The sequence below is a fragment of the Sturnus vulgaris genome, unplaced genomic scaffold (assembly GCF_052056855.1).
Source record: "Sturnus vulgaris isolate bStuVul1 unplaced genomic scaffold, bStuVul1.hap1 Scaffold_84, whole genome shotgun sequence".
In the NCBI taxonomy this organism is placed as follows: Eukaryota; Metazoa; Chordata; class Aves; order Passeriformes; family Sturnidae; genus Sturnus; species Sturnus vulgaris.
This window is the reverse complement of record NW_028276728.1, coordinates 1,050,003-1,069,443: the sequence shown is the minus strand read 5'-3', so window position 1 is coordinate 1,069,443 and position 19,441 is coordinate 1,050,003. Positions and strand designations below refer to the sequence as shown.

At 53.3% G+C, this 19,441-nt stretch overlaps 1 pseudogene; it reads right to left on the bottom strand.

Annotated features, from left to right (window-relative positions):
• Positions 1-1,158: 1,158 nt before the first annotated feature.
• LOC148217430 (serine/threonine-protein kinase pim-1-like) overlaps positions 1,159-19,441 on the bottom strand; it is a 36,332-nt pseudogene continuing 18,049 nt past the window's right edge.

Sequence of the window (19,441 nt, the reverse complement as noted above, 5' to 3'; positions counted from 1 at the left end):
GAAGTGCAGAAGGGCAATTCTCCATCCATCAGCTCCAGACTGCACTGCCTTAGGAGCACGGCCCCCTCGCCAGGTTTTGCCCACTCGTGGCACTTCTAGAGGAGGAAGAAAGTGCAATTGCACAAATCTAACGAAAAAGGAATGGCAAGTGGGACAGACTAAACATCTTGTGGAGATCCAGGCGTTCAGCTGGGACTATGGAGAGTTTGGCTTCTTGCCAACTGGATGTGTGTCTCTAACTGCAATCTCTTGGCCTGCAGGAGAGTCTCACTCACCTGCAAAAGCACAAAGCTCAGGTGGAGTGCTCAGAACGGGCTCGTCTGAGACAAAGCTGTCACAGCCATGTGAGGGCAGGGCTGGCCCAGCCATCCCCAGGGCTGAGCCCAGCAGAGCCCTGGCAGAGCCCAGAGCAGCCTCAGCATCTGCAGAGCCCGGCTGCAAGGAGAGAAACCAGAAACCACCCGTCAGCTGAAGGCTCCTGTCCCCCTTGTCCCAACAGCCCGCAGTGCCCAGGCCATGCTGGCCCTGCCCAGAGCTGGGCACAAACCTCCCAGTCACTGCTGCCTCTGGGAGCAGAGCAGGAGGGCAGGACTGTGCCCAGCCTGCAGCCAGCCATGGCACATCCAGCCCCTCAGCAGCTGCCCAGAGCCAAAAAGCAGCTTGGCAGCCGCTGAAGAATTCATTGCATCTGCCCCAGCAATTGGGGAAACCTTTGGTGCCCGGCCAGGCTGTGCCATGCCCACATCTGGCAGCATCCCCCTGGCTGTGGGCTCACCTGCAAATTGGGTGTGGAGTGTGTCTGTGAAGAAGGTGCCAGAATCAAAGTCGATCATCTTCAGCTGGCCACGTCGAGGAAGAGATTCTTGTCATTGAGGGTGTCCTTGGTGTCTCTGGCAGCAGCCCCATCTGGAACAGCTTCTCTAGGGGCTCCTTCTCCTTCCCTGGGGGCCAGACCAGGCTGTCAGTGTTCTTCCCAGGGCCCCAGCCATCAATGAACCAGACAAGCAAACCTAGGGGGGATGGTGGCCACCAGTGCTTGCCACACCAGCTCTCCAGCTCAGCTCCAAGAGCTGTGTGTTCCCTTCTGATGATCCCTGCTCAGAGCTACAGGCACTCTGGTTTGCTTTGCCACTGATTGCCAAGAGATGTGTGCAGCTGTTACCTGCCAGGCCTCTGGATCCAGCTGTGCACGTGGATCTCTCCCATCTTCTAGGGCAGATGAACACCCTGAATCCAAGGGTCGTGGAAAAGGTCTTCTAAGGATGGCCTGTCCAACGGTTGCATGGACAAACACCTCTTAATAACATCTTGGCACTCTGAAGACAGAAACCAGAAATCACCAGTACGTTGCAGAAGTTGCCTCCCCCCCACCCCGTTCCCGTGCCCAGGCCATGATGGGTGTACACAGGGTTGTGCCTAAACTTCCCCATGGATTCTCTGTTTGGCGGAGAGCAGGAGAGCAGGACTTGTGCCACCTCCTCAGCAGCTGCCAGAGCAGGATGCTCACACCCTGCTGCTGTCTCCCAGCACTGCTATTCCCCCCTGCCCAGGGATGAGGATCCACCTTGAGAGAGCCGTCGTGGGAACAAGATCCGTCCCCAGATGATCTCCTGGCCCCTCCTGAACGGCTGCTTCCCCACGACCAGGTGGTACAGCAGGAGGCCCAGGGACCAGATCGTTGCTGCCTCGCCGTGGTAGTGCTGGTGCTGGATCCACTCTGGTGGGCTGTAGGACAGGGTTCCTATGGAATACAGATGGAGTTCAGAAGGAGGATGCTGCTGCTCCCAGAGCCTCGCCCCAGCATCCCTAGGCATGTGGGGGATGCCCCAGTGGCACACGGGGTGACTCGCTGCCCTCTCACCAGCACTTGGGACTTGCGTACAGACTCGGGGCTGGAAAAGAAGCCACTGGTGCTGGAAGAGGGCAGCAGAAGCCTTGAGAAGGCCCAACCATGACACGCAAAAGAAAAATCCACCCAGAGGTGGAGAAAACCCACTCTCCTCCCCGCCTGCACGGCCCTCAGAAAATGTTAGTAAGCCAAGGCAAACAAGGGGAGAGGTGCAGTTCGAGCCCTTCCTCGCCTGCACACCAAACCAGCCAGGGCACGCAGTCAGACCCCCCCCTCTCTGCTACCCCCATGGGGGTTTCTGTCGGCCTGGCTGCCCCAGCTCCAACCCCAGACCAGGGCACAGTGGGTGCTGAAGGCTGTCAGCAGGGCTGGGAGCTGGCCCCCCTCACACCCCCACCCAAATCAACTTGGCTCAAGCATTAATCCCATCCCGGCTCCAATAGGCAGAAACCTCGGTGCTGCAGCCCGGCTGGGCCATAAGGTGCCCAGGAGCATCCCCTGGGAGGGCTCACCTGCAAACTGCGTGTAGGCTGTGTCCTGGAGGAAGGCGCCACAGCCAAAGTCGATCAGTTTCAGCTGTCCGGTGGCCAGGTCGAGCACGATGTTCTCGGGCTTGATGTCCCTGTGCAGGACCCCGCAGCTGCTGCAGTGCCGCACGGCCTCCAGCACCCGGCGGAACAGCCCCCGCGCCTCCTCCTCCGGCAGGAACCTCCGCTCCGCCAGCAAACACGAGAGCTCCTGGCACCGCTCCGGACGCTCCAGCACCAACAAGAAGCTGCTGGGCAGCTCAACCCACTCCAGGAGCTGAATGACAGCAGCACACCCAGAGGACACCTTGTCCAGCAGCGCGATCTCCAGGGGCGCACGGGCGCCGTGGGGCTGCGCCAGGACCACGATGCCGTCAGTGGGGCTGAGGCCGTGCCAGGGCTCTGGGACCCCTCAGCCAGCCCGGGATGCTCCGCATGCCCCGCTCACCCCACGCCCGCTCTCCCTGCAGGGCTCCCGGCGGCTCCCACCCTGCCGGGCCCCAGCTCCTCGCCGCCCGGCACGCCCCGCCTTCGGCCGCCGGCCTCGCTCACTCACCAGCTCTCCCCAGTGCCGGATGCCATCCCGTGGCACGCATTTGATTGCCACCTGTGAGCAAGGGGCAGCAGCGGGCTGAGCTTACCGCCCGCTCCGCTCCGCCGCGCCCCGGCCTCCTCCTCTTCCTCCTCTGCCTCTCTTCCTCCTCCCCCGCCCTCCTCCTCCTCGTCCTCTGCCCGCCGCCGGCCCCGCCACTCACCGGGGCGCCGTCCGCGAGGCGCGTCCCCGAGTAGACGCTGCCGAAGCCGCCGCTGCCCAGCAGCGAACCCAGCCGGTACCGCTCCTGCAAGGCCTCCTGCGCCTTCCCTGCGGGCGACACGCGGCCGTCAGCGCTCGGCCCGGGGCCAGACACGGCCCCCGAGCGCCCCCCGACCGTCCCGGGCCGGGCATCCCCACCCGCCCCGGGCCCCGGCGGCTCAGGGCCGGCGGCCGCGCTGCCGAGCGGCGGAGCTCGGGCCGGGGAAGCCACAGCGGAGGCGGCGGGAGCGGCCGCGCCGCGTGTGTCCTCCGCGGGCCCCGGCAGGAGCCGAGGCCGGGACTGGACCCCGCGTCGGGGCCGGCTCCGGGCTCGGGACAGGCGGAGCCAAAGAGCGGCGATGCCGCCCCCGGCCCAGGCACTGATGCCCGCCCAGCAGCGCCAGCGCCAATACCGCCAGAGCCGGGCGGAGGCGAGAGCGCGGCGGGACGGCCGGGGCCGGGGACGGGGCAGCCCCGCCCGGGGCCGGGAGTGGGGCGGGGGCATGGCCCGGCCTGGCGCGGGGAGAGGGAGGGGCCGGGACAGGGACAGCGAGAGGGGAGGGGGAGACCGGCAAGGGGATACTGGGAGAGGCTGCGGGACACCGCGACAGAGTGTGGGACAGCGGGAGAGTGAGACGAGGAACAAGAGAAGGGACGCAGAGGGTCTGTGGGATCGCTTCTTTCCTGCTGCTGCCGCTGCCGAAGCGCCGCGAGCGTTTGTCCGTGTGTCCGTTCCCCGCGTGTCCGTTCCCCGCGTGTCCGTTCCGCCCCGTGCGCCCCGGGGCAGCACGGGCCGCTCCACACCGGGGCCGAGCCGGAGTCACGGAGCATCTCTTCCTCCTGCACCCACTGAAAACCACCGTCTTGTTTAGCTGCTTCTTCATTAGTGTCTCGGTTTGAAAGACAGGTATGGTCTAAGGAAAGGCAGGAGCCCCTTTTTCTGCGATGCAGAGTGCAATCCCCCTCCCTTTTAATTATTTTAGGTCCAATTCAGACACCTTCAGGCAGGAGATATGGGGATGAGAATAACAGTTCTTTACTGGTATTTAACAAAGCAGAAAAAACAACAACAGCTATAAAAATTGGCAACAGAAACAGTCTAGCTCCGCTCCAGTCCCTTCTGGCCGCAGGCCGTCTCCCTGTGCTGTTACCGGTGCTGTGGGGGCAGGGCAGGTCCCGCGCAGTTGAAGAGGGCTGGGTGATGGCGGCCGCGGCCCAGGGGAGAGAGGGGATGGGGAAAGTTACTCCCCCCTCACGGTGTCGGTCGTGGTGCTCAGCAGAGTGTCCGGAGGTAGTAGGGTGAGCTGGGAGAGCCGCGGAGCGATGTCCAAAGGCAGGGAGCGTGGATCTCAGCGCTGGGATGACAGGGGAAGATGCCAGAGCAGAGCCCAGGTGGTCTTCCCACTCCACGAGCCAAGCGAGAGATCGTCCCCCGCTCCAGACCCCCCTATCCCACCTTTCCTTTTCCGGTTCCCCCCCCCCTCCCCCTCCAGCCACCCCCCTACGAGAGAACATTATCTGTCGTTTTAAGGTGTAGCCACAATTAATTAGCATAACAATGGGAGAAATTCCACAGAAAGAAAAGCGAAGCATTCAACCCCCAACATTATCCACCCCTGAATTTCTCCCATACTAATATGCTATATCAAATTAAACTGTTACATTATATATACATACATGCAGTTAGAGACATAGGCACAGTACTATAGGTATTTCACCCTAAAACAAGGTCTCCTTGGGGTATGCATCTGGTCTCTCCATTCTTTTGCATCACCCACCAGGTGCAACCTGGTCCTTGAGCGAATACAACTCCATGGATGGGATTGTCTTTGCTGGAGGCAGGATTCACCCAAACAGTTTTTCCTAGCATACCTCTCATGTGTACCACTGGAACCTTATCTCCATTCGATATTCCCAAGGGCTCAGATTGGGCAGGGCCTGCTCGGTTAGTGGAACCTCGGGTGTTCACTAACCAGGTGGCCTTTGGTAGATTAATCTCCCAGTTCTTGAAAGTTCCCCCACCCAGTGCCTTCAAGGTGGTTTTAAGCAGGCCATTGCACCGTTCAACTTTCCCTGCAGCTGGTGCATGGTAGGGGATATGGTACACCCACTCAATGCCGTGTTCTCTAGCCCAGGTGTTTATAAGGCTGTTCTTGAAATGAGTCCCATTGTCTGACTCAATTCTCTCAGGGGTACCATGCCTCCAAAGAACTTGTTTTTCCAGGCCCAGGATGGTGTTCCGAGCAGTGGCATGAGGCACAGGGTAGGTCTCCAACCATCCAGTGGTGGCTTCCACCATGGTCAGTACATAGCGCTTGCCCTGGCGGGTTTGAGGCAGTGTGATGTAGTCAATCTGCCAGGCCTCTCCATACTTATATTTGGACCATCGCCCCCCATACCAGAGGGGCTTCACCCGCTTGGCTTGCTTGATGGCAGCGCATGTCTCACAGTCATGGATAACTTGAGAAATACTGTCCATGGTTAGATCCACCCCTCGGTCTCGTGCCCACTTATATGTGGCATCTCTGCCCTGATGACCTGAGGCATCATGGGCCCATCGAGCCAGGAACAACTCTCCCTTGTGCTGCCAGTCTAAATCTATCTGCGACACCTCTATCTGTGCAGCCTGATCTACCTGCTCATTGTGTCGGTGTTCCTCATTAGCCCGACTCTTGGGGACATGGGCATCTACGTGACGGACTTTCACAGGCAACTTCTCTACCCGGGTGGCAATGTCTTTCCATTCATTGGCAGCCCAGATTGGTTTTCCCCTACGTTGCCAGTTAGCCTTTTTCCACCTTTCCAGCCATCCCCACAGAGCATTGGCTACCATCCATGAATCAGTGTAAAGGTAGAGTTTTGGCCACTTCTCTCTTTCAGCAATGTCCAGGGCCAGCTGAACAGCTTTGAGTTCAGCAAGTTGACTCGATCCACCTTCTCCTTCGGTAGCTTGTGCAACCTGTTGTGTGGGGCTCCATACGGCTGCTTTCCACTTCCGGTTCATCCCCACGATGCGGCAGGAACCATCAGTGAAAAGAGCATAGCATGTTTCATCTGCTGGCAGTTGGTTATATGGTGGGGCTTCTTCGGCCCGGGTCACCTGTTCCTGTTCCTCTTCGTCGGCAAGGCCAAAGTCTTCCCCTTCTGGCCAGTTGGTAATAATCTCCAAAATCCCAGGGCGATTCGGGTTTCCAATACGGGCACGTTGTGTGATGAGGGCAATCCATTTACTCCATGTGGCGTCAGTGGCATGGTGGGTTGAGGGAACCTTTCCTTTAAACATCCAGCTCAGCACTGGCAGTCGGGGTGCCAGGAGGAGTTGTGTTTCTGTGCCAACCACCTCTGAGGCTGCTTGGACCCCTTCATAGGCGGCCAAGATCTCCCTCTCTGTCGGAGTGTAGTTGGCCTCGGACCCTCTGTAGCTTCGGCTCCAGAACCCCAGTGGTCGGCCTCGCGTCTCACCAGGCACCTTCTGCCAAAGGCTCCAGGACAGACCATGGTTCCCGGCTGCAGAGTAGAGCACGTTCTTCACATCTGGTCCCGTCCTGACTGGGCCAAGGGCTACAGCATGAGCAATCTCCTGCTTGATCTGGGCAAAGGCTTGCTGCTGCTCAGGGCCCCAGTGGAAATCGTTCTTCTTGCGGGTGACCAGGTAAAGAGGGCTCACAATCTGGCTGTACTCAGGAATGTGCATTCTCCAAAAGCCTATGGCACCTAGGAAGGCTTGTGTTTCCTTCTTGCTGGTTGGTGGAGACATTGCAGTGATCTTATTGATGACCTCACTGGGGATCTGGCGCCGTCCATCTTGCCACTTTACTCCCAGGAACTGGATCTCTTGGGCAGGCCCTTTGACTTTGCTCTTTTTAATGGCGAAGCCGGCTCCCAGCAGAATCTCAATGATCTTTTCTCCTTTCTGAAATACTTCCATTGCCGTATCCCCCCACACAATGATGTCATCAATGTACTGCAGATGTTCTGGAGCTCCACCCTTCTCCAGTGTAGCCTGGATCAGCCCATGACAGATGGTGGGGCTGTGTTTCCACCCCTGGGGCAGTCGGTTCCACATGTATTGCACACCCCTCCAGGTGAAAGCGAACTGAGGCCTGCACTCTGCTGCCAGAGGAATGGAGAAGAATGCATTGGCGATGTCAATGGTGGCGTACCACTTTGCTGCCTTGGACTCCAGCTCGTACTGCAGTTCCAGCATGTCCGGCACGGCAGCGCTCAGCGGTGGAGTCACCTCATTCAGTGCACGATAGTCCACTGTCAATCTCCATTCTCCTTCCGATTTACGCACAGGCCAGATGGGGCTGTTGAAGGGTGAGTGGGTTTTGCTGACCACCCCTTGGCTCTCCAGCTCACGGATCATCTTGTGGATGGGGATCACGGCATCTCGATTCGTCCGGTACTGCCGGCGGTGCACTGTTGAGGTAGCAATTGGCACCTGTTGCTCTTTCACCCTGAGGAGTCCCACTGCAGATGGGTTTTCTGATAGCCCAGGCAGGGTGTTCAACTGCTTAATGCCCTCTGCTGCCACAGCAGCTATTCCAAAAGCCCACCTGAGTCCCTTTGGGTCTTTGTAATAGCCATTCCTGAGGAAGTCTATGCCTAGGATACATGGTGCCTCTGGGCCAATCACAATTGGATGTTTCTGCCACTCTTTCCCAGTCAGGCTCACCTCAGCCTCCAGCAGAGTCAATTCCTGAGATCCCCCTGTAACCCCAGCAATTGAAACAGGTTCCTTTCCGACATGTCCCGATGGTATTAATGTACATTGTGAACCAGTGTCAACCAATGCTCTGTGTTCCTGTGGCTCTGATGTGCCAGGCCATCGGATCCACACCGTCCAAAAGATCCGGTTTTCCCGTGCCTCTCCCTGGCTAGAGGCAGGGCCCCTCTAGCCCTGGTTATTATTTCTCTCCTGGGCATACATACTGGAGGTTCCTTCAAGGGGATCTGACAGATCATCCTCCCTTCTGTAATACCCTGCACCTCCATGGGAGGCTGAGGCTACCCTCACTTTAGTGGAGTTCCCTCTGTTGGTGTTCCCCTCCCTGATTTGGCGCACCCGTGCTGCCAGGACGGAAGTGGGTTTCCCATCCCACCTTCTCATGTCTTCCCCGTGGTCACGTAGAAAAAACCACAGGTCAGCACGTGGGGTGTACCCTCTCTCCCTAGCTGGGGGGCGTTGGGCTCTACTTTTGGGGTCCATGACTCTCACTGGTGCTGCACTGATCTTCCTCACCTCTTCCCTTATCTCCTTCATCTCCTCCTTAAACTCCTCTCTGAGGTCCTTAGCCACAGCAGAGACATGAGCCTGCACTGGGCCAGCCATCATACTCTGATAATTCCTGAGCCTGTTGGCAACAGAACCCACTGTCACTTGGTTGGTATCAGCATCAATCATTGCAATAAAGGGGGTATATTGAGATGGGCCCAGGTTTGCCAGATTCCACAACATCTGCCCTGTGCACCTGACCTTGTCAGGGTCATTGTCATGCTGTCCATCCCTCCCAAAGAGCACCTCCAGTACTGCCACTTCTCTCAGCTTTTGGATCCCTTCCTCAAGGGTATTCCAACGTGTTCTCTGGTGGTACTCCTGCATTCTTTCCCTGTGGACAAATCTCTCTCTCACACTCATTAAAAGTCGCTCCCAGAGGGAAAGGAGACCTGTCTCCCTTACAAATACCTGGTCCACACCTGAGTCCTGGGTCAAGGCTCCCAAATTCCTTGCCTCAGTACCATCCAGTTGCACACCTGTACCCATAAGGTCCCAGACCCGCAGTAACCAGGTTGTAAAAGCCTCACGGCCCCGCCGTACAATGTCTTTTCGCAGGTTACAGAGACTCTCGTATGACAGGGACTCGGTGATGATCTCAACTTCTGGCTCCCCTGCTGGTTGTGAGGGGCCCCCTTCCTGACCCTTATTATCTAGGTGCCTTGTTTTCATCTTAGACTTCCTAGTTTCCACAGGGGCAACTGCTGCTGGCTGTGAGTGCCCTTGCAGTTCAGCTGGAACCTGGACAGATGTAACATCTGTGGGTCCCACTGCTGCACCATCAGAGTCTCCCTCTTTAAGGCAGGGGGAGGGTTTCTCACCAGCTGGGGAGAGGTACTCCTTCAGCATCTGGCCCATCTCACGTATCTCCTTTGCTAGCACCCCCACCCATTCTGGGTGGTTCCTTTCCGAGGTGGGCTGTGGAGCAGGGTCAAACTCTGGGGTAATATCCCTAGTCTCTGGGACAAGATCAGGCTCTGGGGTAACCTCCCTAGTCTCTGGGACAGGATCAGGCTCTGGGGTAACATCACTATTTCCTCGGGTAGGTATCAGGGTTGTTATCCAAGTCAATCTCCCCTTATCTCTGAATGTTAGATAGAACAGGTTTAACAGGGATATAAGCAACACTAGCCACAATATAATGTCATTAGCATTTAAAGTGGATTGGAACCCCTTGAAGACTGGTGGGGTGAACTTCAAAAACCCTGTGATGGGTTGAGAGAAAATTTCACCTGCTGCCACTTCCTCACAGTAAGTACCATTATTGAAGTAGCCCCAGAAACACACACTTAGAGTGTGATAGCTCTGAATCCATGTGGCCATCTTCCAGAGAAAATTAAAAATCCATGAATTTCTCAACTGATCAACCCACATAATAAACTGGATAATAGCCACAGTAACTTTGGTTATGAAACTCATGTTTAAAAAAGGGCTTGCAAATGGGAGAGATATAGCAGTGACCACATGGAGGCCAATCCAGGGTAAGCTGGACAGCATGGTGAAACCTACCACAAGCTTGGGTAATTTAAGAACTGTTATCCCCTTTTCTACCCCTCTCTCAATGCCCTCAGGCAATGCCCCACGTTCCGGGCGCCAAAATCTGTCTCGGTTTGAAAGACAGGTATGGTCTAAGGAAAGGCAGGAGCCCCTTTTTCTGCGATGCAGAGTGCAATCCCCCTCCCTTTTAATTATTTTAGGTCCAATTCAGACACCTTCAGGCAGGAGATATGGGGATGAGAATAACAGTTCTTTACTGGTATTTAACAAAGCAGAAAAAACAACAACAGCTATAAAAATTGGCAACAGAACAGAACAGTCTAGCTCCGCTCCAGTCCCTTCTGGCCGCAGGCCGTCTCCCTGTGCTGTTACCGGTGCTGTGGGGGCAGGGCAGGTCCCGCGCAGTTGAAGAGGGCTGGGTGATGGCGGCCGCGGCCCAGGGGAGAGAGAGGATGGGGAAAGTTACTCCCCCCTCACGGTGTCGGTCGTGGTGCTCAGCAGAGTGTCCGGAGGTAGTAGGGTGAGCTGGGAGAGCCGCGGAGCGATGTCCAAAGGCAGGGAGCGTGGATCTCAGCGCTGGGATGACAGGGGAAGATGCCAGAGCAGAGCCCAGGTGGTCTTCCCACTCCACGAGCCAAGCGAGAGATCGTCCCCCGCTCCAGACCCCCCTATCCCACCTTTCCTTTTCCGGTTCCCCCCCCCCCTCCCCCTCCAGCCACCCCCCTACGAGAGAACATTATCTGTCGTTTTAAGGTGTAGCCACAATTAATTAGCATAACAATGGGAGAAATTCCACAGAAAGAAAAGCGAAGCATTCAACCCCCAACAATTAGCTTGGAACTGTGATAAATGTGATTCGTGCTAATTAAATTGTCACTGTATTAGCAAAGTTGTAATTAGATCAATAGAAGACTATTGTTACAGAGTGAGGGGGGAGATGGGTGAGACAGGGCAAAGGACATCTTCCAGATGCTGGCAGTCGAAGAAAGATGTTGGAAGGGAATAGTAGAAGGACGTAGTTCTGACAAGCAGCATCTAGAAACAGAAAGTTTTGACCTTGAAATGGGACAAAATGGGCCAAAATGGGATGATTCCAGGCATGGCACTCAAAGTCTTGCTATGGAAAACATCTGCTCAGTCACATAGTGGCCATGCGCTCCCCGCAGGTTACACAGCGGACACTGAGGAAGACGATGAGCCTTCACTGGAAATAAGACCCTCAAAAGGATGAGAGAACCCCTAACCCATTAGTAGAGCATGCACCATACAACATAGTGACATAGATTTTAGGAATAGAAACTAGGAGGAGTTTTCTAGAAACTTCTGTAGCATCTAGTATATAAGTGGGATTGTCAGCCTTGATGCTTTGGTAGGTGAGGAAGGGCGAGTCCCTCCTCGTACCCCTGGTAGGGGGAGGGCCCCCTCCCCTGTCAGTTATGCTTATGCTTTATACAAACCTCAATTATACTAAATTACTTACTCTCAAATTTTACTCGTCATGAAATATATGTATTCAATATTCATTTTAATACTTTGATTGTATTCATTTCCAATTGTTGCCTGACACCCCAAACCAAAACACAAACTAACAGACTGTCAGTTTATGCGGTGCTTTATTCAGGGCCCGGGGACCTGCTGACTCACGTCCAAAGTCAGAATCCCACTGGTTCCCTTTTTTAGAGGGTTTTTATACCCTTTTTTACAAATGGTTTATGTGCAGAAGTACACATTCTTCTAAATAATATAGATACATTCACCTTGTAGATAACATTTTACATCATAGCTCCTTCATGGTTGCTTACCCTAGGACTATAGTGTCCTCCCCCTTAATCTCCCTCTTACGCCACTACCCACCACCAGTACTTTATTTATGATTATACTCTAACCTTATCACTAACAGTTCTGCATGCTCTGCTAACTCTTTTGAACATTGTTTCCTCAGCACAGCACATTCCTAAGTTAGTTTCCCAGGGCCTACTCTGGGAACTGCAGTCTCCAAGCCTTAGCATTACTACTGCTATTATGGTTTATACACTTTATATTCCAATATTCAGGATTTCTAGTCCATACGGTAACACAATCCTTTGATATTTTTTGTATTCATCTCTAATATTTTAATTGTATCCATTTGTAATTGTTACTATTAAAAATTTGCTGCTACATTTAATCTCGTTGCTTGATATATTGGAAAAATAGAATATCATTCCCAACAGAACTTTAATTACCGCAGGCTTGCAACTTTGTCCCTCGAGCTCGCATGCCCCGGGCGCTATCCCGCCCGCTCGCCCCGCGCTGCAGTCTGTTCCTCACAAGCAAGCAAAGCGCTGTCCGCACTTTCCCCTGGAGCAGAGCAAAGTGCCGAAGGAGGAGCCTGCCAGCGCCAGGCAGAGCCAGCCCCGTGGGAGGGCAGAGCAGCACATGAGGAGCGAGACATGCAGCCCTTGCGGGGCAGCGCTGCTCTCCGGCCGCTCGGGGTGGGCAGCGGCTGTTCCTATTTTCTTGTTCAGTTCCGAGTGAAAATTGGAGACTGCCGACAGGAGGATTAAAATAAAAGGATCAAACTGCTATTTTTGCCCAGTTAGGATGCCAGTCTGATATAGCAGCTCAGCTTTCAGCTGCCTGCCTCCTCCCTGCCAAACCAGCCCTTTCAACCTGGAACAAAGGCCCTCTCTGCAAATAAACTGCTGGCTGCTTTATTTGTCCTGCTGTTCATCGACACAGCTAGAAAAGCAAACTAGTTTGGATCCTGAACCTGTCAAAACAGGCGAACTTTGCCATATTAAGTCAAGACACAGAGCCTTGACCCCTGCGCAATATCCTAGGAATCACCTTTGTTGCTGCTGTGTATTGTCACTGCTGAGGGTGAAATACTGTGAGAGCACATGCCCTGTCTCTAGATCCCATAGCCGACCAAAGCACTATGCTCTAAAATCTTGCATTTGCAGGTTTCTGATGTCTCCAGCGTTGCTTTCAAAGCAAAACAGGGAGAAGACAAACTGTGTGTAGCTAATGATAGTGCAGAGTGCATCAAACTTGCGAAATCCTAGGTCTTCGAGGTAAGATCAGTTGATGTAGAACCAGTGCAACACAGAAAAGGGGAGCGTATAAGGAAAGGAATTAATAGTATATGTGAACATCTGGGGCTGTTTCGTTCCATTTTCATTTCACTTCTGGAAAGCTGCTCTGCTTTTCCAAGCATTTTCTCTGCAGCGATGTTTGCTCTTTTAACAAAGTTTTCCTGGAGGACGCGCTCCTGTCACAAGATGTGCCACCAACTGCAGAGTCTCTTAGCTTTCCACACTGTGCGTGCTGCACTGTCCTGCAGCAAAGCAGGACAAAGGTTTTGAGAACTTGAAAACTTGTCCTTTCTTTTGCTGGTGGGCTGGGGAGTTGTGCCGTGGGTAAGGTTTTCACTGTTACTGTTCTGATCGAAGAAAACAGGAGGTGGTACCAGGAATTGTTAGGGAATGCAACCCTGACTGAATGCAGGGAAAGAATCTCCAGAGCCTGCAGGCAGAAGTGGAGAGTTGTGTGATAATCATTCCAACCTCCCAGTGGACATCTTGAAAATGATCTGGAATGTGAAAATGGTCTGACAGAGAGAGTTTGTTTCTGAGTTCGGTGTAGACAATTCCACATCTGGTGCATTGGTGCATAAATCAAGAGTACAATCTGCTCATGATAAGCACCAGAACAAGCTGGACCTCTCAAAGTAGCCACCTAAAAGAATCAGAACAGGAGAAATGTAGGGAATTACTTGGTTAACCTTGCCTATGTTATAGATAATAAAAAGATTTAGCCGAATTGAGTATAATCAGAAATAAGTGATAATTTATTTTGTGGCTGGGATACGGTCCACGACAGCCACAATCACAAAGAGCAACGCCGAGCCTGGGATTGGCACCGGGTAAACCCACTATGATCCAAACTCCACTGCTCCGGATTGCCCAATGTTCACAAAACCACTTTGGTCAGCCCAGTTTATATACAGTTTTTCATAGCCTGGAGCAGAGGTCTTTGTCTCCTTTCCTCGCTTCGCATATTCATGTGGTTTCCTTTCTCTGCCTTTGGCTGGACAAAACCATATTCTGGGAGACCATGAATTCTGATGAAGGCAGCCCTTGGTTTAGGGAAGCTGCTATTGAGATGTATTTTTCCCGATTAATCCTGGGTGCTTGGCGCTCAATGCCTGGGTGTTCTCTGGACTGTCTTTGAAGAGAGCCATCTCCTTGTGCCCACGTCCATTCACTTGTTAATTTGGGCTGTCCTGCTTTTGTTGGCTGTTACAATGTTGTGGTGAAGCAATCTGTGTTTTTTGGGTTTTTTTTCCACTTGTGGTTTTCTTTTTGGTTTCTGAGTTTATTTTATCCATACAAACACTGTTCATTAACTTACAACTTTACACGAATTACATCATATATTGCCCCTGGAAGAAGGGCAATTTTTTCTAATAATTACTAATCCATTCCCTTGGCTTTTGGCTTTCTTAGCAAGGCCATTTCCATCCCAGATTCACCATGAAGTGAGAAGCCTGAACTTGTGGAAGTGCCTGAAAGATGCCGTGTTCCTCTGCAGGGACACTCAGGCTGAAACAGGAGCCTGAGGCCTGTGTGGGGAAGCCTCCTGGGAGCTGGAATTTGTGCCGTGCTGGGAGAGGAGGAGCAGGGGGAGAAGGCTGGGCGCTGTGTGGCAGGAGCAGGAGGTTTGGGCTCAGGACATTCCGCCTGCGCCGCTGCCCCGCAATGGGCGGCCGTGCCCGGGGCTCTGGGCCTGGCCCCGCGTGCGCTGAGCTCCCGACACTGCGGGAGCTGCCCGGGCTGGGCTCAGGATCCCGCTGGGGCTGGGCAGCAGCCTGGGCTCCCACTGGCATCAGCAGCAGCTGGAAATACCTCGGGGCATCTCCATTTCCTGCTGCTGGGAAGAAGGAACAGTGAAGCGAGTCAAGAAGTTCTGGTTTTTCTTTGTCCTGGTGGATTTTTTCATTTTATTTGACGCTCTAGAGGCAATTTGTGTAATGGCCTCTGTCAGCTGATGCTATTTCAGCAGCACCAGCAAAAGAGCTGTGTTTCAGTGCTGCAAATGTGGCCTGTGTGTCTTTAATTCTCCTTGACTTTGTGCTCAGGGACTTGTGAGATCGGCTGCTCATGATGCCTGCAATAAATAGCCTGAGTTCCCTGTGACAAAGCACTCTGGGTAGCACTTTTCGAAAAAGGCATTTGCAATATTAAGGATAAAATTTAAGTGGTAAACAGAAGAGGGGCAAGAGCAGGCATGATCTACAATTCTCAAGGCAAAGGCAACGACAGCCTCCTGCTGTCAGCTCAGGGTGAGTAAAACAGGGCTGAAAGCAGCGCTGGGACCCGACCCTTTCTTTCTCTGCAGGCTGGGTCAGGGCAGCACAGGCGGGCCCTGAGGAATCAGGGCTGGGTGTGGGTGATTGTTGCTGTACTCCAGAATTGCCCTGGACAAAGGCCTTGGAAGCCGAGGCAGGAGCAGGTGGGAAGGGGCCGGCGCTGCTGCTGCTCCTGCCCGGGAGCCCCGGCTGGGCCGGGCCGGCGCCCACTGCGCTGCGGCTGCTGCTGCTGCCAGAGCCGGGCGGGACTCGGGGACAGGGAATGGACACGGGGGGACAGCAAAGGCCTTGGGGGCTGCAGGGATGTTGGTGCTGGGGCAGCGCCAGCACAGAGCTTCAGCCTGCAATGAACCCTGAGGGAAACGCTGGGGAAAGGCTCCATTTCAGCCTTTCTTTACTCATGGCTGTGAAAGGACCGAAAGAAAAGGGGAACAAGCAGGGCCCGACCCCTTCTCCTTTGGGAGGAGCCATGAGGGGCTGTGAGGGGCCATGAGGGGCCATGAGGGGCTGTGAGGAACCATGAGGGGCCATGGGAAGCCAGGCACCTCATGGAACAAAGGGTCCATTGTGACACTGTGGAAGCAAGGAGATTGTTGTTGGCAGTACAGAAGGTCACAGAACCAAAAGTCCATTGTGACATTGTGAGGCCTCAGGGAACCATGGAGACCATTATGACACCTCAGGACCCGTTGGAACCAAGGGGCCATTGTGACACTGCAGGGCCTTGTATAACCAAGGGGTCATTGTAGCACGTCAGGGCCTCATGGAATCAAGGGGATCGTAGTGACACTGTGGGGCTCCAGGAGACCATGGGGACACTCTCAGTCTGTGAAACCAAGGATACCATTGTTACACATTATGACACCAAAGGGCCATTGTGGACTGCAGAACCTTGTGGAACCCATGAGACCATTGTGACATGGCAGGGCCTCACGGAACCAAGTGGCCATTGTGACACTCTGGGGCCTTGTAGAACCAAGGAGACCATTGTGACACTGTGTGGCACCATGGAACCAAGGGGACATTGTGACAGTACAGGGTTCCATGGAACTAAGAATTCATGTAACAAGAGAGAGGCCCAATGGAATCAAGGCACCATTCTGTACTTCAGGGCTTCATGGAACCAAGGTGCCATTTTGACATTGTGGAACCAAAAGAGTACATTGTGACACTGTGAGGCCTCATGGAATCCTGGAGACCATTCTGACACTATGGGTCTCCATGGAAGCAAGGGGACAGTGACACAGCCAGGCCTTGTGGAACCAAGGGGCCATTCTGGCATGTGCAGTCCCATGGAACCAAGGAAACCATTTTGACACTGCAAGGCCTCATGGAAGCAAGGGACCATTGTTCCACAGCACAGCCAAGGAGACCATTGTGATACTGCTGGGCCTCATGGACACAAAGATCTGTTGTGATGCTATGGGGCCTCATGGAACCAAGGGGCAATTGTGATGCTGCAGGGCCCCAAGGATACAAAAACATGGAACAGGTCTGGCTGGCTTGCTCTCCTGGGGACAGCCTAACTGTTCCAGTTGACCTTGCCATGTTGAGGGTTGCTTCTCATTTGCCCCTGAAGCCTCTGAGTTGCATGCTTTTCTTCCTGTGGGAAAGAACTTTCCTTCTCCTCCAGGTGCCCAATGGCCAAAATTGGGATACCTCCTCCAAATTTGATTATATTCTTGGATGGCTCCCATATGAAACCTGTCAGGACAGGCAACTCCGGCTGGCCATGGTATCTTAGGAGCCACCTTGCATCTGCCTTTAAAACAGTGAGAGGCCATGCTTTTGTTCCCATGGAATAAAACATCTTTCATGTCCAGGCGTCCATGGCCTAAATTGGGAATCTGCCTCCAAAACTCCTTATATCTAAGGATAGCTCCAAGACAAAAGCTGCAAGAAATGTCTAAGTTCCTTTGGCTTCCTGAGGCCTAGCTCTCATCTGCCTTTGAAACACTTCCCATGAAGAAGAACTGTAATTCCAATCCAAGGACCCACAGCTGAAATGGAATTCCACCTCCAAAACTTCACAAATATCCAAAAGTTGCTTTCAGAAAAAAGCTGCAAGGACAGACAGGTCTGACTTGCCTTGGCCTCTGGTGAGTGTTTCTCATCTGCCCTCAAAACCCTGGAGTTCTCTGGTTTGATTCCTATGGAAAAGAACCATCCTTCTTGTCCAGGCGCCCATGGCCTCAGCACATGAGCACTGTATAGGGACAAAGAAGCTCTGTGCTCAGGGGAGTGGAGATGAAGGACAGTGGAGGAGACCCCTGGGAGAGATTGAAGGGTGGTTTCAGAGATGGTAGACCCTTTTGACATAATGGAAAACAGCCAGAGAACGAAAGAATTAATGCCAAGAGCAGATGGGGTTGTCCAGAGGGAACCCCAGGAGAAGGAATTTCTCTCCCAGGGCAGGGCTGTGGTGCAACATGTCCCCCAGAAGGAGTCTGGAGCAGCCCAAGGCTTTGTGTGTGCAGGCAGAGGCAGGCAGGAGGCAGAGCTGTCAGCAAAGGAAGGGGCCAGCGAGGTGGGGCAGCCGGGGGATGACGACAGCCTGCAGGGACAGAGGCGCAGGGCATGGACACCGTAGGACAGCCTGGGCTGCAGAGGGCACAGGGATGGGCAGCAGCTGAAAGGCCCTGACACAGCCAACTCCTGCAGCACTTGGGCCATGCAGGCTGGCCCTGGGCCTGAGGCCAGCAGGGGACAAGTGAGCCTTGCTGTGCTGGGGCCTCATTGCCTCCTTGTCCCTGCTCAGCAGCCTGGCAGGGGCCGCCCCATGGTGCTGCCCTTGGCATTGCACATGGCCAGAGCCCAGTGGGCCGGGAAGAGCCCTGAGCAATGAGGGAGGGACAGGATCTGCCTTGCCAGGGGCTGGGGCTCAGTCCTTGGCCCTTTGCATTCCTGAAACACATCCAGGTGTTTCAGGAATCAGCATCAGAGACACCTTTCCCTTGTTTGTCCCCACCTGTCATCACTGCCTCCACTGTTCTGCTCTAACTGGAACCTGGACACACTTTCAGAGTTGTGTCCCTCAATGGGATCCATTAAAACTTCAAGGAACTTGGGAGTTTCAATATAACTTTGAGTTCTTGAGAAGTTTTCCTTCAGCTCCCTCTCAGGGATTGATATCCAGGGACTCAGAACTGTTGGAAAATCCCAGCTCTACAGAGACAGGGAGACTGAGAGGTTTTTTTTTTTAAGATCATCTTCCATTATCAGTCTCATTGAAGCGTGAAGTATAAGAGATGTAGAACTCCATGCCATTCTATTAGAAGCCAAGTTATTTCCTGGTTGCAATACCTTATAAACATTTTTCAGCCTATTAAGCTTTTGCCACACAATGGTGCTAATACTTCTAACACCAATCACCTATTATTTTACCCTACATGGTCTTGCCACAATGCATCTTTCACAGTTCTAATTCTCCAAAATTTTTGGTCCTTCTTCAAGACCATAGTTTGAAACTTGTTTCTATTTCAATCTCTCTCTCAGCAATGTTTTTTTTGTTCCAAGGCCTTTCTGAGTCAGCAAATCTTATCTCAGAGTTTACATACAGATATACAAGACTGCGTCAGCTTTCTGTCAGGCTTTGAGAATCCTTTACAAATCCATTGCTTGCAAATATCAGTCAAAAAACACTGGAATTGCCTCTGCTCTAAGGAGAACTTTAATAAAAGACACCCTTCAAAATAGGAATGGATATTTCTAAGAAGCTCTTTAACATATTTCTCCATAATTGGAGTTGAAAAACTTCCAAATGAACTGCACCAGACCAGAGGGATATCAAGGCAGAGCCATGGCTTGCTAGGAAACCTCTCAAGAATTCAGTCAGAATCAAACTCCAAAGTTTCTGATCCCGTTCATGGGTCCCACTGAGGGACACAACAGAGAAATTGTCCCCAGGTTGCAGTTAGAGCAGGAAATTGGAGGCAGAGGTGACGGGTGGTGTGAGAAATGCAGGCACAGAGAGCTCTCAGGCCATTGTGTGTACAGGCTCAGAGATAGAGATGGATCCAGTGTTTGACCTAGTACATTGGATAAAGCTTGGAGAATTAGAGCATTAAAAGTAAAATAGATAGGAAACAAGAATATAAGTTTGTAGTTTGAGTAGAAATATGTTTTAAGCAAACAGAAATATGTA